Raw genomic sequence first — 13,470 nt, forward strand, 5'->3', positions numbered from 1 at the left:
AAAGCCTTGCTGTGAACCTTCTTAAAGATGCTGTAATTTCCCAGGGTCACACCTAGCATACTTCTTTGATGCCATTTATGAAATGTTGGTTGTCTTTCTGGGTCTCATAAGGTGCTAGCTGCCCCTTGCACTTACATGCATCCTATTGTTTCAATAGGCTTGAGTACTTGCGAGTTTCTGACATAATAGAATGAAAGAAGGTCAGAGCAGGAAGATATTTTAGAGATTGGAGCCCTGGCCCAGAAATTGGTTGTTCTGATTTGAGAAGAGTCAAGGGTAAGGAGAAATGGCCTATAATAGGAGTGTGTGAGCATGTTCTAAGAATCCAGCAAGGAAGGGTTTAAATCAGAGCCTGGAGACAGAGTGTTAGGTTCCAGGTAGGAGGAACATGGGAACGAGAGTCAGCTAAAGCAACCTAATATACCAGATGATAATTAGCATTAAAAGTATTGTGACAGCCTGGAAAAATTAGCTGAAACAAACAAGAGGCAATTCCAGAAGTGAATAAAAAAACACTTCCTATAGATTCCAAAATCAATCGGGTTTAACAGAAATTCTGTAAAACTCTTAGATTTCAGGGGCCAGGAAGGTGGGAATGAGTCAATCATATGACACCCATTCTCTGTAACGTGAATGCAGTCTTAGGATGCACGAATTAAACCTAAAATAAGGAAGGTAATGGTCCCACTCTCCCCTGCCTGAGTTATGTGTAGATTGTGTTCTGTTTTTGAGACAGGGTCTTTCTCTGTTGCCCAGGCTGGAGTGCAGTAACGTGATCATAGCTCACTGCAGCCTCAACCTCCTGGGTTCAAGTGATCCTTCCACCTTAGCCTCCCGAATAGCAGGGACTACAGATGCATGCCACTATGCCTGGCTAATTTTTAAAATTTTTTGTAGAGGCAAGGTCTCACTATATTTCCCAGGCTGGTCTGAAACTCCTGGGCTCAAGTGATCCTCCTGACTTGACTTCCCAAAGTGCTGGGATTACAGGCATGAGTCACCATGCCCAGCCCTCAGTGCCATATTTTAAATTGCATGAATAAATGAGAAGAATATTATATGGTGAGAGGTTTAAAAATGACTTCACCTGAGTAATGGTAAGTTGAATGGGGCTAGTTGCTAGATAGTTGAGGAACATAACGGGCATTTTCAATAACTTGAGGAATTGTTAATATGAAAGAAGAATTAGGACTTACTTTTATGGGTCTTCAAGATAGAATTTTGGTAACTGGATGGAAAATGTAATGGGAAAATTAGGGCTCAATGATGTTGAGAACTCTCCAGTGAAATTTGTCCATAAATGAAGAGGGATATGGTATGAGAGGGGTACACTACTCATTGGGGAAGTCTTCAAAAAGAGGCTGATTGGCCACTTGCTGGTAACTCTGGAAAACAGAATTCCTGCCTAGGGGAGAGGTCAAACCACAGGCTCTTCAAGATCCCTATCATCTCTTAAGTTTTGTGACCCTGTGATCTCCTGCACTAGAGAGAGACATATTGTAGACATTCAGAGATTTCCATTGACAGCCTAACACTCCAGCTTGCCACACAATTATGCTGTGGGCTGGCCAGAAAAATGTCTGGTCTGGCCAGAGTCAGTAGAATGCCACATAACCCAGGCATAAGGTATTGAACTTAAGTGGATAAATTACCACATACTTGGTGGCTTAAAACAACAGAAATTTATTGTCTCACAGTTCTGGAGGCCAGAAGTCTGACATCAAGCTGTTTTCAGGTCCACACTCTCTCAGAAGTCTCTAGTGGAGAATCTGTCCCTTGCCTTTTCCAGCTTCTGGTGGCTCCAAGCATTCCTTGGTTTGTGGCTGCATCATTCCAATCTCTGGTTCTGCGGTCACAATGCCGTCTTTTCTGTCCTCTTCCTCTTTGTGTTGCTTATAAGGCTACTTGTCATTGGATTTAGAGCCTACTCAGATAATCAAGGATGAGCTTCACATCTCAAGATCCTTAATTTAATTATATCTGCAAAAATCCCTTTTTCAAATAAGATAACATTCACAGATTGTGAAAATTAGGACATGGGCATATCATTTGAGGACCACCATTCAACCCACTATACTCATTTTAATGGTCATTACACTATCACTATTATCAATAAATAGTGCTTTGCCTATGATGGCGCTTGAAGCAGAACAGTCTTGTGAGATTCTCAACAGAGACAGTCTAGTGCTTGATAAGCTCACTCTTGGAATCAGAAAGATCTGAGTTTAATTCCAGTTTTGCTACTTAGAAGTGTATCTCTGGCAGGGGTGAACTTTATTTCTGATTCCTCAACTCTAAAATGAGAATAGTGGAACTTATCTCATAGGGTTAATATGAGTAACCAATACAATAATGCTTGTAAATTATTTAACATAGGGCCAGGCATATTGCTGACATTCCACAAGTGATATTATTCATGAGTTTATTCCTTTCCTCTGGTTTTAGGCTATCTGAGGTGTCAGGCTTTTATCATTCCCTGGAAATTTAGTTGAAATTAACATGTTTATTGAGGATTGACTCTGCACCATACACTATCATATATAATAGGTATGAATGGTAAACAAGACAGACATGGTCTTTGCCCTCACAGATCTTAGAGTATGATGGCATCAATGGTTAATAAAACATGTTAATATAATACAATATTGCCATTATGACGATTGGGGACCTATAGGAACCCGAGAAGTTCCTATAGTTCTTCTCGGGACTGTAGATCCCGAGACACCCAACCCAGGCAAAATTCTGGATAGAGGAAGAGGACCTCTGTATATGGGAGGATACTTATATTTGTAGCAGAGGGGCTGAATTGCATTTAAAGCCTGGTTATGACTGAGGAACTGGTAGTTCCTCAGACATCTGTTGGCATGTGTTGATTTTACATGGGGGATGCGGGCGTGTGCTCTTTGTTCCTGGAGAGAAAGACTGTGAGATGAGGTGACAACTTAGTGTAGGTTTTCCAAGGAGTAGATCCTAAGACAAAGATTTTAGTGCAGATAGTTTATTTGGGAGATAATCCTGAGAAATACCAACAAGAGAGTGGGGGAGTGAGACAGGTAAGAAAAGAGCCAATAAATGGTGTTTTATCAAGCTAGTTACCACCATGGTTAATTAGAGCTCCATTATATTGGGGAACTCTAGAAGCCAATGTAGAACACAAGCAGCAGAGTCATCTACATCTACACTTGTGGGTCATTGGTATCCAAGAAACTTGTCCATAAGCAGGGAAGGCAGGCTACTGAAGAAACCTCAGGCAAAGAGATGCAGATGTTGGCAGTTGGCAAGGGCTGACAAGCTATGGGTAGGACATGAGCAGCATGTGATGCAGGAGGAAAACATGGCATGCTGTCCAGTTTGTTGCCAGGGACAAAGTCCAAGGCCCATGAGCAGGGGGATTCTAATTAGAAACTAAAGGAGGTTTTCTCACAAGGGCATATATATTACTTGGGGGGAACAAACTGCTTCTTAAGGTCCAGGTGACAAAATGAAGCACCTGCGAAGAGGTGCTTTGAACAACGAATGGGTCAATGAAGAAATTACAAGGGAAATTAAAACTTTTCTTGAGATAAATGAAAATGAAAACACAACATACCAATACCTATGGGATACAGCAAAAGCAGTTCTAAGAAAGACATTTGTAACAGTAAACACCTATATTAAGAAAGAAGAAAGATCTCAAATAACCTAACCTTGCGCCTCAAGGAACTGGAAAAACAAGAAGAAACTAAGCCCAAAATTAGTAGAAGGAAGGAAATAATAAAGATCAGAGCAGGAATAAATGAAATAGAAACTAGAAAAACCATAGAAAAGATAAGTGGAACAAAGAGTTGCTATTTTTAAAAGATAAACAAGGCCGGGCACGGTGGCTCACACCTGTAATCCCAGCACTTTGGGAGGCCAAGGCAGGCGGATGGCTTGAGGTCAGGAGTTCAAGACCAGCCTGCCAACATGGTGAAACCCCTTGTCTACTAAAAATACAAAAATTAGCCAGGCATGGTGGCAGGCACCTGTAATTCCAGCTACTCAGGAGGCTGAGGCAGGAGGAGAATTGCTTGAACCCCAGAGGCGGAGATTGCAGTGAGCTGAGATTGTGCCATTGCACTCCAGCCTGGGCTACAAGAGTGAGACTTTGTCTCAAAAAAAAAAAAAAAAAAAAAAAAAGAAAAAAAAAAAAAGAAAAAGCAAAGATAAACAAAATTGACAATCCTTTAGCTAAACTGAGAAAAAAAGAGAGAAGACTCAAATAAGATTAGAGGCACAAAAGGAGACATTACAACTGATACCATAGAAACAAAAGATCATAAGAAATTATTATGAAGAATTATATGCCAACAAATTGGATAACCTAGAAAACAGGTAGATTCCCGGACACATACAACCTATCGAGGTTGAATTATGAAGAAATACAAAATCTAAATAGATGAATAATGAATAAGGAGATTGAATCAGTAACAAATAGTCTCCGATTAAAGAGAAGCCCAGGACATGATGACTTCACAACTGAATCCTACCAAACATTTAAAGAAACAGTAACATGAAGTCTCAAACTCTTCCAAAAAATTGAAGAGGAGACACAGTTTGGATCTGTGTCTCTGTCCAAATCTCATGTCAAATTGTAATCCCTAATGTTGAAGTTGGTGTCTGGTGGGAGGTGACTGCATCACAGAGGTGAATTTCTCATGAATGGTTTGTTACATCCACTTGGTACTGTTCTTGTGATAGTGAGTGAGTTCTTGCGAGCTCTGGCTGTTTAAAGGTGTGTAGCACCTTTCCCCTCTCTCTCTTGCTCCTACTCCAGCCATGATATGTGTGCTCCCCTCTGCCATCTACCATAATGGTAAGTTTCTTGAGGCCTCCCCAGAAGCTGAGCAGATGCCAGCATCGTACTTCCTGTACAGCCTGTGGAACTGTGAGCCAATTCTCTTTTCTTTATAAATTACCCAGTCTCAGGTATTTCTTTATAGCAATGTGAGAACAAACTGATACCTCCAAACTAATTTTACAAGGCCAGCATTACCACATTACTAAAACCAGATGAGGACACAACCAAAAAAGAAAACTACAGGCCAATATCCCTGATGAATAGATATTTGAAAATTTTTAATAAAATATTAAATTCAACAGCACATTAAAAAGATTATCCACCATGATCAAATGAGATTTATCCCAGGGATGCAAGAATGGTTCAACATATGTAAATCAGTAAAGGTGATACATCACATTAGTACAATGAAGGACAAAAACCATATGATCATGTCAATAGATGCAGAAAAAGCATTTGACAAAATTCAACATCTCTTTATGATAAAAACCTTCAACAAATTGAGTATAGAGGGAATGTACCTCAACACAGTATAGGCTATATATGATAAATCCACAGCTAATACACTAAAAGTGGGAAAAGTTGAAAGCTTTTCCTTTAAGATTTGGAACAACACAAAGAAGCCTACTCTCACCACTTATAGACGACATAGTACTGGAAGTACTAGCCAGAGCAATTAGGCAAGAGAAACAAATAAAAGGCATCCAAATTGGAAAGGAGGAAGTTAAACTGTCCCTGTTTGCACATGACACAATCTTACGTACTGAAAACTCTGAAGATTCCATTAAAAAATGTTAGAACCAATAAACACATTCAATAAAGTTGTAGGATAGAAAATCAACATGCAAAATTCAGTAGCATTTTTATACACTCATAGCAAACTATCAGAAAAATAGATTAAAAATTCCATTTATAATATTTATAAAAATTAAAATACTTAGGAACAAATTTAACCAAGGAGATGAAAAATCTCTACACTGAAAACTAGGAAACATTGCTGAAAAAAAAATTGACGAAGACATAAAAAGGATGGAAAGGTACCCTGTGTTCATGGATTGTAAGAATTAAAATTGTTAAAATGCCCATACTACCCAAAGCAAGCTACAGATTCAATGCAAATTCCATCAAAATACCAATGACATTCTTCACAGAAATAGAAAACAATACTAAGGCTTGTATGGAACCACGCAAGACCTTGAATAGCCAAAGACATTTGGAGGAAAAAAACAAAACAAAACACAGAAAAACAATGTAAAGCTGGAGGCATCACGCTATCTGACTTCAAAATGTACTACAAAGCTATAGTAATCAAAACAGCATGGTACTGGCATAAAGACAGACACACAGACCCACGGAACGGAAAAGAGAACCCAGAAATATATCCACACGTTTACAGTAAACTGATTTTTGATGAAGGTGCCAAGAATATACAATAGGGAAAGGACAGTCTCTTCAACAAATAGTGTTGGGAAAACTGGATAGACACACACAGAAGAATGAAATTAGACCTTTATCTCTCACCATATAAAATCCACTCACACAAAAGGTTAAAGACTTAAATGTTAGACCCCAAACTATGAAACTTCTAGAAGCAAAAACAGGAGAGAAGCTTTAAGACATTTGTCTGGGCAATTATTTTATTTATTTATTTATTTTTAACATGACCTGAAAGCACAGGTAACAGAAGCAAAAATAGACAAATGGGATTACATCAAATGGAAAAGTTTCTGCACAGCAAAGGAAACAATTGACAGACTGAAGTGTAAACTAAAATTAAAGTTCTAAGCCCCCAAACTGAGTAAGTGGATCTCCCTCTCAGCCAAGAGTATCCCAAAGAAACCTCAACAACTAGTTCAAGCCATGACAGGAAGGAGGCTGGTGTCAGACATGCCTCATTATACCCTCTCCCTTTTGGAGTTTAGACACAACTCAGCATTACCATTAAAATAGAGATCCTAAGAGTGACAGAACAGATTCTTTGTAGCAATAAGATACCAACTCTAGACTGTGGAGACTGCATCTGCCCAGCAGGCACAGAGCCTCACCCTCCCTACTCTGCCACCAGTCCACACCCACTGCCAGATCACCATGAATGATGATATCACTGCTCTCATCTTCGACAAAGGCTCCAGCATGTGCAAGGCTGTCTTTATGGGCGATGATGCTCCCCAGCTGTCCTCCCTTCCATCATGTGGTGCCCGTGGCACCAGAGCATGATGCTGGGCCTAGGTCAGAAGGACTCCTACATGAGCAATGAGGCCCAGAGCAAGAGAGGCATCCTGATCCCACTCTGAAATACCCCATAGAGCACGGCATTGTCACCAAATGGGATGACATGGAGATCTGGCACCACAACTTTTACAACAAGCTATGTGAGGCTCCCAAGGAGCACCCCATGCTGCTGACCGAGGCTCCCTGAACCCCGAGGTCAACCATGAGAAGATGACCCAGATCATGTTTGAGACTTTCAGTGCCCCAGCCATGTACTTGACCATCCAGGCTGGTACACCTCTGGCAGTGCCACTGGCACTAGAGTCCAGTGATGGACTCTAGTGATGGGGTCACCCACACTATGCCCATCTATGAGGGGTACACTGTCCCCCACGCCATCCTGCCTCTGGACCTAGCTGGCCAGGACTTGACTGACTACCTCATGAAGATCCTCAAGGAGGGTGGCTATAGCTTCACCACTACTGCTGAGCGGGAAATCATGCTTGACATCAAGGAGAAGCTGTGCTATATCACCCTGGACTTCGAGCAGGAGATAGCCACTGCAGCCTCCAGCTCCTCCCTGGAGAAGAGCCAGGAGCTGCTCAACGGCCAGGTCATCACCATCAGCAACCAGTGGTTCCACTGCCCCAATACCTCTTCCAGCCTTCCTTCCTGGGCATGGAATCTTGTGGCATCCACGAAACTACCTTCACCTCCATCATGAAGTGTGATGTGGACATCTGCAAAGACCTGTACACCAATACAGTGCTGTCTGGCGGCACTACCATGTACCCTGGCATTGCTGACAGGATGCAGAAGGAGATCACCGTCCTGACTTCCAGCACGATAAAGATCAAGATCATTGCTCCTCCTGTGCATAAATACTCTGTGTGTTTTGATGGCTCCATCCTGACCTCCCTGTCCACCTTCTAGCAGACGTGGATCAGCAAGCAAAAATACCATGAGGCCAGCCCCTTCATCACCCACAGCAGATGCTTCTAGGTGGACTGTGACTTAATTGCATTACATCCATTCTTGACAAAAACCCAACTTGCCAGAAAACAAGATGAGATTGGCATGGTCTTACTGTTATTATGATTATTATTATTTGTTGTTGTTTTTTAGCTTGACTCAAGATTTGAAAACTGGAAAGGTGGAGGTGACAGCAGTCAGTTGGAGCCAGCATCCCTCAAAGTTCTACAATGTGGCCGAGGACTTTGATTGTGCATTGTTCCTTTTTTAAATAGTCATTCCAAATATCACGAGATGCCTTGTTACAGGAAGTCCCTTGCCCTCCCAAAAGCCACCCCACTGCTCTCTAAAGAGAATGCCCCAGTCCTCTCCACACAGGGGAGGTGATAGCACTGCTTTCATATAAATCATGTAATGCAAAAAATTTTTAATATTCACCTTAATACTTTTAAAATTTTGTTTTATTTTGAATGATCAGCCATTGTGACCCCCCTTTTTTGCCCCTCAACTTGAGATGTATGAAAATGTTTGGTCTCACTGGGAGCCGGTGGAGGTGTGGAAGCAGCCAGGGCTTACCTGTACACTGACTTGAGACCAGTTGAATAAAAGTGCATACTTAAAAAAAAAAAAAAGATAACAATTCCAACCTTACTGTGGTATAACATCACATGACAGATAACAGGCCCTAAAGGAAATCAAAGTATTCTATCCTAAAATATGTTTCTTTGACATATTTTGAAATGGCCTTGCAAAACCATCTCTTGTGGGTGGGGGAAATCTACATTCTGTAGAGAATGCCCTTCCCTTTCCAGGTCTTTTCCTGTTCCAGGAGAGAATTAACTAAGAGTCTGACACCTTTTAAGGTCCAATAAGAAACATTCACCACCTATTCTCTCTGTAACCTGCTACCTGGAGCCTTCATCTATATCACAAGAATCTTGGATTCCACAACCACCTCCTTACCTTAAGTCAAGTTGACTTTAACTCTTCAGGCAGAGATTAACTCCTTCAACCAATTTGCTAATCGGGAAAACCTTTGAATGTGCCTATGACCTAGAAGACCCCCTGCTTTGAGATGTCCCACCTTTGTGGGCCAAACCAATGTATACCTTACCTATATTGATTTATGTCTTTGCCTATGACTTCTGTCTCCCCAAAATGTATAAAATCACCCTATAGCCCTACCATCTTGGGCACATGTTCTCAGGAGCCCCCAAAGCCGTGCCATGGGCCATGACCCTTAATCTTGGCAAAATAAACCTCTAAATTGATTGAGACCTGTCTCAGATACTTTTTGGTTTACAGAAGATACAACCTAAAGAACAGGGAAAATATTTGCAAACCATACATCTTATAAGGGGTTAATAACCAAAATCGTAGGGAACTCTAACAAATCAATAGTGAAAACACAAGCAATCTGATTTTTAAAATGAGCAAAAGACCTAATGTATTAGTCCATTCTCACACTGCCATGAAGTAATGACCTGGGTAATTTATAAAGAAAAGAGGTTTAATTGACTCAAGTTATTCATGGCTGGAAAGGCCTCAGGAAACTTACCATCATGGCAGAAGGCAAAGGGGAAGAAAGGCACCTTCTTCACAGGGCAGCAGGAAGGAGATGTGCTGAGCAAAGGGGAAAAAGCCCCTTATAAAATCATCAGATCTCGTGAGAACTCACTATCATGAGAACAGCATGGGGGTAATCGCCCCCATGATTCAATTACCTCCCACCAGGTCCCTCTCACAACATGTCGGGATTATGGGAACTACAAGATGAGATTTGGGTGGAGACACAGCCAAACCATATCACCTAAATAGGCATTTTTCAAAAGAAGACACACAAGTGACCAACAGGTGTATGAAAAAATGCTCAACATCACTAATCATCAGGGAAATGAAAATCAAAACCACAATGAGATAAACTCACACCTATTAGAGTGGCTATTGTCAAAAAGATAAAAGACAACTTTTAGAAAGGATATGGAGAAAAAGAAACCCTTGCATGCTAATATAATTTATAATTGCATGCTAATATAAATTAGTACAACCATTATGGAAAACATTATGGGGGTTTCTCAAGCAATTAAAAATACAACTACCTTAGGATCCAGCAATCCCACTACTGGGTGTATATCCAAAGGAAATAAAATCAGTATGTTGCAGAGATATCTGTGCCCCCATGTTGATCACAGTAATATTTACAATAGCCATGATGTTTAATCAACCTAAGAGTCCATCGATGGATGAATGAATAAAGAAAATGTGGTACATATACACAGTGGAATACTGTTCAGTTACAAAAAAGAAGGAAATTCTGTTGTTTGCAGCAAAATGGATGATCCTGGAAGACATTATGTTAAGTGAAGTAAGCCAGGCGTAGCAAGACAAATACCACATATTCTCACTCATTTGTGGAATCTAAAAATGTTGACCTTATAGAATTAAAAAGAAGACTGGCAACTACCAGAGGCTAGGGTGGTTGCGGGGAGGGGAGTTAGGGAGATATTGGTGAAAGTATACGTAATTACAATTAGGTAGGAGGAATAAGTTCAAGAGGTCTATTATATAGTATGGTGACTATTGTCAATAATGATATATTTTTGAAAAATGCTAAGAGAGTAGATGTTAAGTGTTCTTACCACAAAGTGACAACTATGTGAGGTAATGCATTTATTAATTAGCTAGATTCAACCATTCTACAATGTATATATACTTCGAAACATTATGTTCTACATGATAAATACATACAATTTTATATGTCAATTTAAAAATAAATACATTTGAAAAACAAAACAACAACAAAAATAAAATGGTATTCTATTTTCTCCTTAGCTCTGGCAAGAAAAATGTCAAAGATATAAATAAATGGTTGAATAAATACGTGGAGAAAATATAAACCCAAACCTTCTTTTATAATGCTAATGTTTCTTCAAGGAATGGAAAGTAATTTTAATATTACCTTAAATAAGCTATGGTTAATAAAATTACAGATACTCATTATAATATGTCAGGCAGTATGATTTGTCAGATATCATCTCAATTATCACAAGTTCACCTCGAAGTAGGCTTTATTTTCAGATGAGGAAACTGGAGCTTAGAGAGAGCATTTATACTACCCAAGGTCTTGCAGCTTCTAAGGGGTGGAGCTGGAATTGGAACTCAAATAGTGAGACTTGAGAACTTACTTTCCAAGATGAATATGTTATACCGCTTCCCTGTAGGCTAAAATAGGAGCACAGTCTTGGTCATAAAATGGTGTTTTTGAAGTGCATGGTAGCATAAATTATTTTTGGACCATCTTTTCCTTCTTATACTCATTGCCCTTGTGAATACATTTCTGAAATATTTATTTGATTCATGCCTTCCTACTGCATTTTAAGCTCAATGACGTTGGGTTCTGTCTTTTTGTCCACCTCTGCATTCCAAATTCCAGCACAGTTAGTTACTGTACAGAGAGACCATTAAGGAGCTTTTGTTGATTGTATAAGTGATCCGTTCCTCTACTTCTCTTTGTTAATGAGGAAAAGACAAGTTGCTGAGGAATGTAAGACAATTTTAATTATCTGGTTTCTATAACTATGGTACCCTGTCCTGACAGCTCTTAACACTTGTAATATCTAATTATTCAGGAGGCAACATTTGTTAGCTACCTTATTTTAAGCAGAATATCAACTCTTAGATGGGAATTATATTTTCATATTCATAGGGTTCAGAAATGTACCTTTTGAAGTTTTCATGGGGGTGGTATTTTAAATGTACTTTTAAAAAGCTGCACTTGAAGGAACTAATTTGAGTTTTTTTGGCTGACAAGATTTTCCTAGGTATGGCTGAGATGTTAACAAACGTACCTTTCCAGTAGTAATATGTGCATATTATAGAGTGCTGTACTTGAAGACTCTGTATCTTCCCTTGGAACCTTAGCAAGGAGCGCTATGTTTGATCTTTCTACACTCTGCAGCTGTGGAACCTATAACATGTTTTGCTGCCATTCATTCATAGTATGCAAGATGAGTTTTATATAGTACCTAGGAAAGTGCCTGGTACATAGTAGGCACTCAATAAATGCTGGTTGGCTGACTGATTGAATGAATAAATACATGAATCTATGGTTTGAATCAACTTGATATGAGTTACAGAATCAGAAATGCTTTCCCTCTGCCTGCAAATGACCAAACTCCCATATGCATCCATTTTGGGGGATTAAAGCTTTAGAAGGCAGTTAGAATGCAACTATACCAAATGAGTTTCTAACCCACTACCTTGAATTAGTATTGCAGACTTAGAGCTTTCCAAGCTCTAGATGAAACAAAAGATTTAAGAAGATCAAATATAGGACAGGCCCATTTCGATGAGAAGTAGGGAATGTGGGATGTGCAAAGAAATATGTCCAGGATAGGAAATCAGATGGACAGGATGAGGGGCCTGTAGAGGCACCAAAAGCCACATTTTTGGCTCCCCATTCACCATCTGAGTCCACTCAGATTGCTGTGTACAGTGAGCAGAGCAGGGCTGCAGCCCAAAGAGACAGGTGGCTGTCCATGACTTTAGAGTACTTTTTATTTGGACTGTCATGTGTATGTCTCTGGTAAATGTGGTATGGAATGCTTGACAGTTCCAGCTCTCCCAGCCCTAGCAGAGTGAGCTAAACATTTGCTGTGTCAGCCAATCTCCAAGGAGGACTGTAATGATCCTTGCCTCTTGACATTCAAGTCCTTGTGTAGACCCTTCCTATACCGAATAGGACATTGCAGAGTGATGATGTGTGACCTCTGAGGTTAGATTATAAAAGACAGCCTAGCTGCCACCTTGGGCTCTTGGACAGTTTGTTCTGGAGGAAACTAGTAATCTTGTCATGGGGACACATACACAGCCCTGTAGAGAGGACCATGTGGAGAGAGGAACTAAGGCCTCCCACCAACAGTCAGCACCAACTTCCTAGGCGTGTGAGTGAGCCACCTCAGAAACAGATGCTCCAGCCCTAGGTGAGCCTTTATTTGACTTCAGCCCTGGCTGGTATCTTGAGTACAACCTCTTGAGAAATCAGAACTAGAACCACTGAGCCATGCTGTCCCCAGATTCTTGACGCCTGGAAACTCTGGAAGATATTAAATGTTTATTGTTGTTTTAAGCCAAGTGCAGTGATCTTTTTTTACACAGCATTAGAGATGAATTCATTTTCTTTGTCTTGAAGTCTGTGATCATAATTGCTATTATGCCAGTTTGTTAAGCAGGTATCAAGTCTTCTAGACCTCCCTAAAGGTGGTGATTTTTTTTTTCTTTGTTCTAGTTTCATGTAAGAACTCAAGAATGTGAGAATATAGAGCAAATGCTAGAGTCAGGCAGACATCCATTTGAATCTTGGTTTGGCCACCCGTGTGACTTTGAACAAGTTACTTAACTCATACATTTATTACGAGCATTAAAAGAACAAATGCATTTCAAGTGCTTAAGATAGTGTATGACTTAGA

The 13,470-nt window shown here is 40.1% G+C and overlaps 1 pseudogene; it reads left to right on the forward strand.

Annotated features, from left to right (window-relative positions):
- Positions 1–6,904: 6,904 nt before the first annotated feature.
- Positions 6,905–8,032, forward strand: LOC104658613 (annotated as a pseudogene).
- Positions 8,033–13,470: the final 5,438 nt, after the last annotated feature.

The sequence above is a fragment of the Rhinopithecus roxellana genome, chromosome 7 (genome assembly GCF_007565055.1).
Source record: "Rhinopithecus roxellana isolate Shanxi Qingling chromosome 7, ASM756505v1, whole genome shotgun sequence".
NCBI classification, from domain to species: Eukaryota; Metazoa; Chordata; class Mammalia; order Primates; family Cercopithecidae; genus Rhinopithecus; species Rhinopithecus roxellana.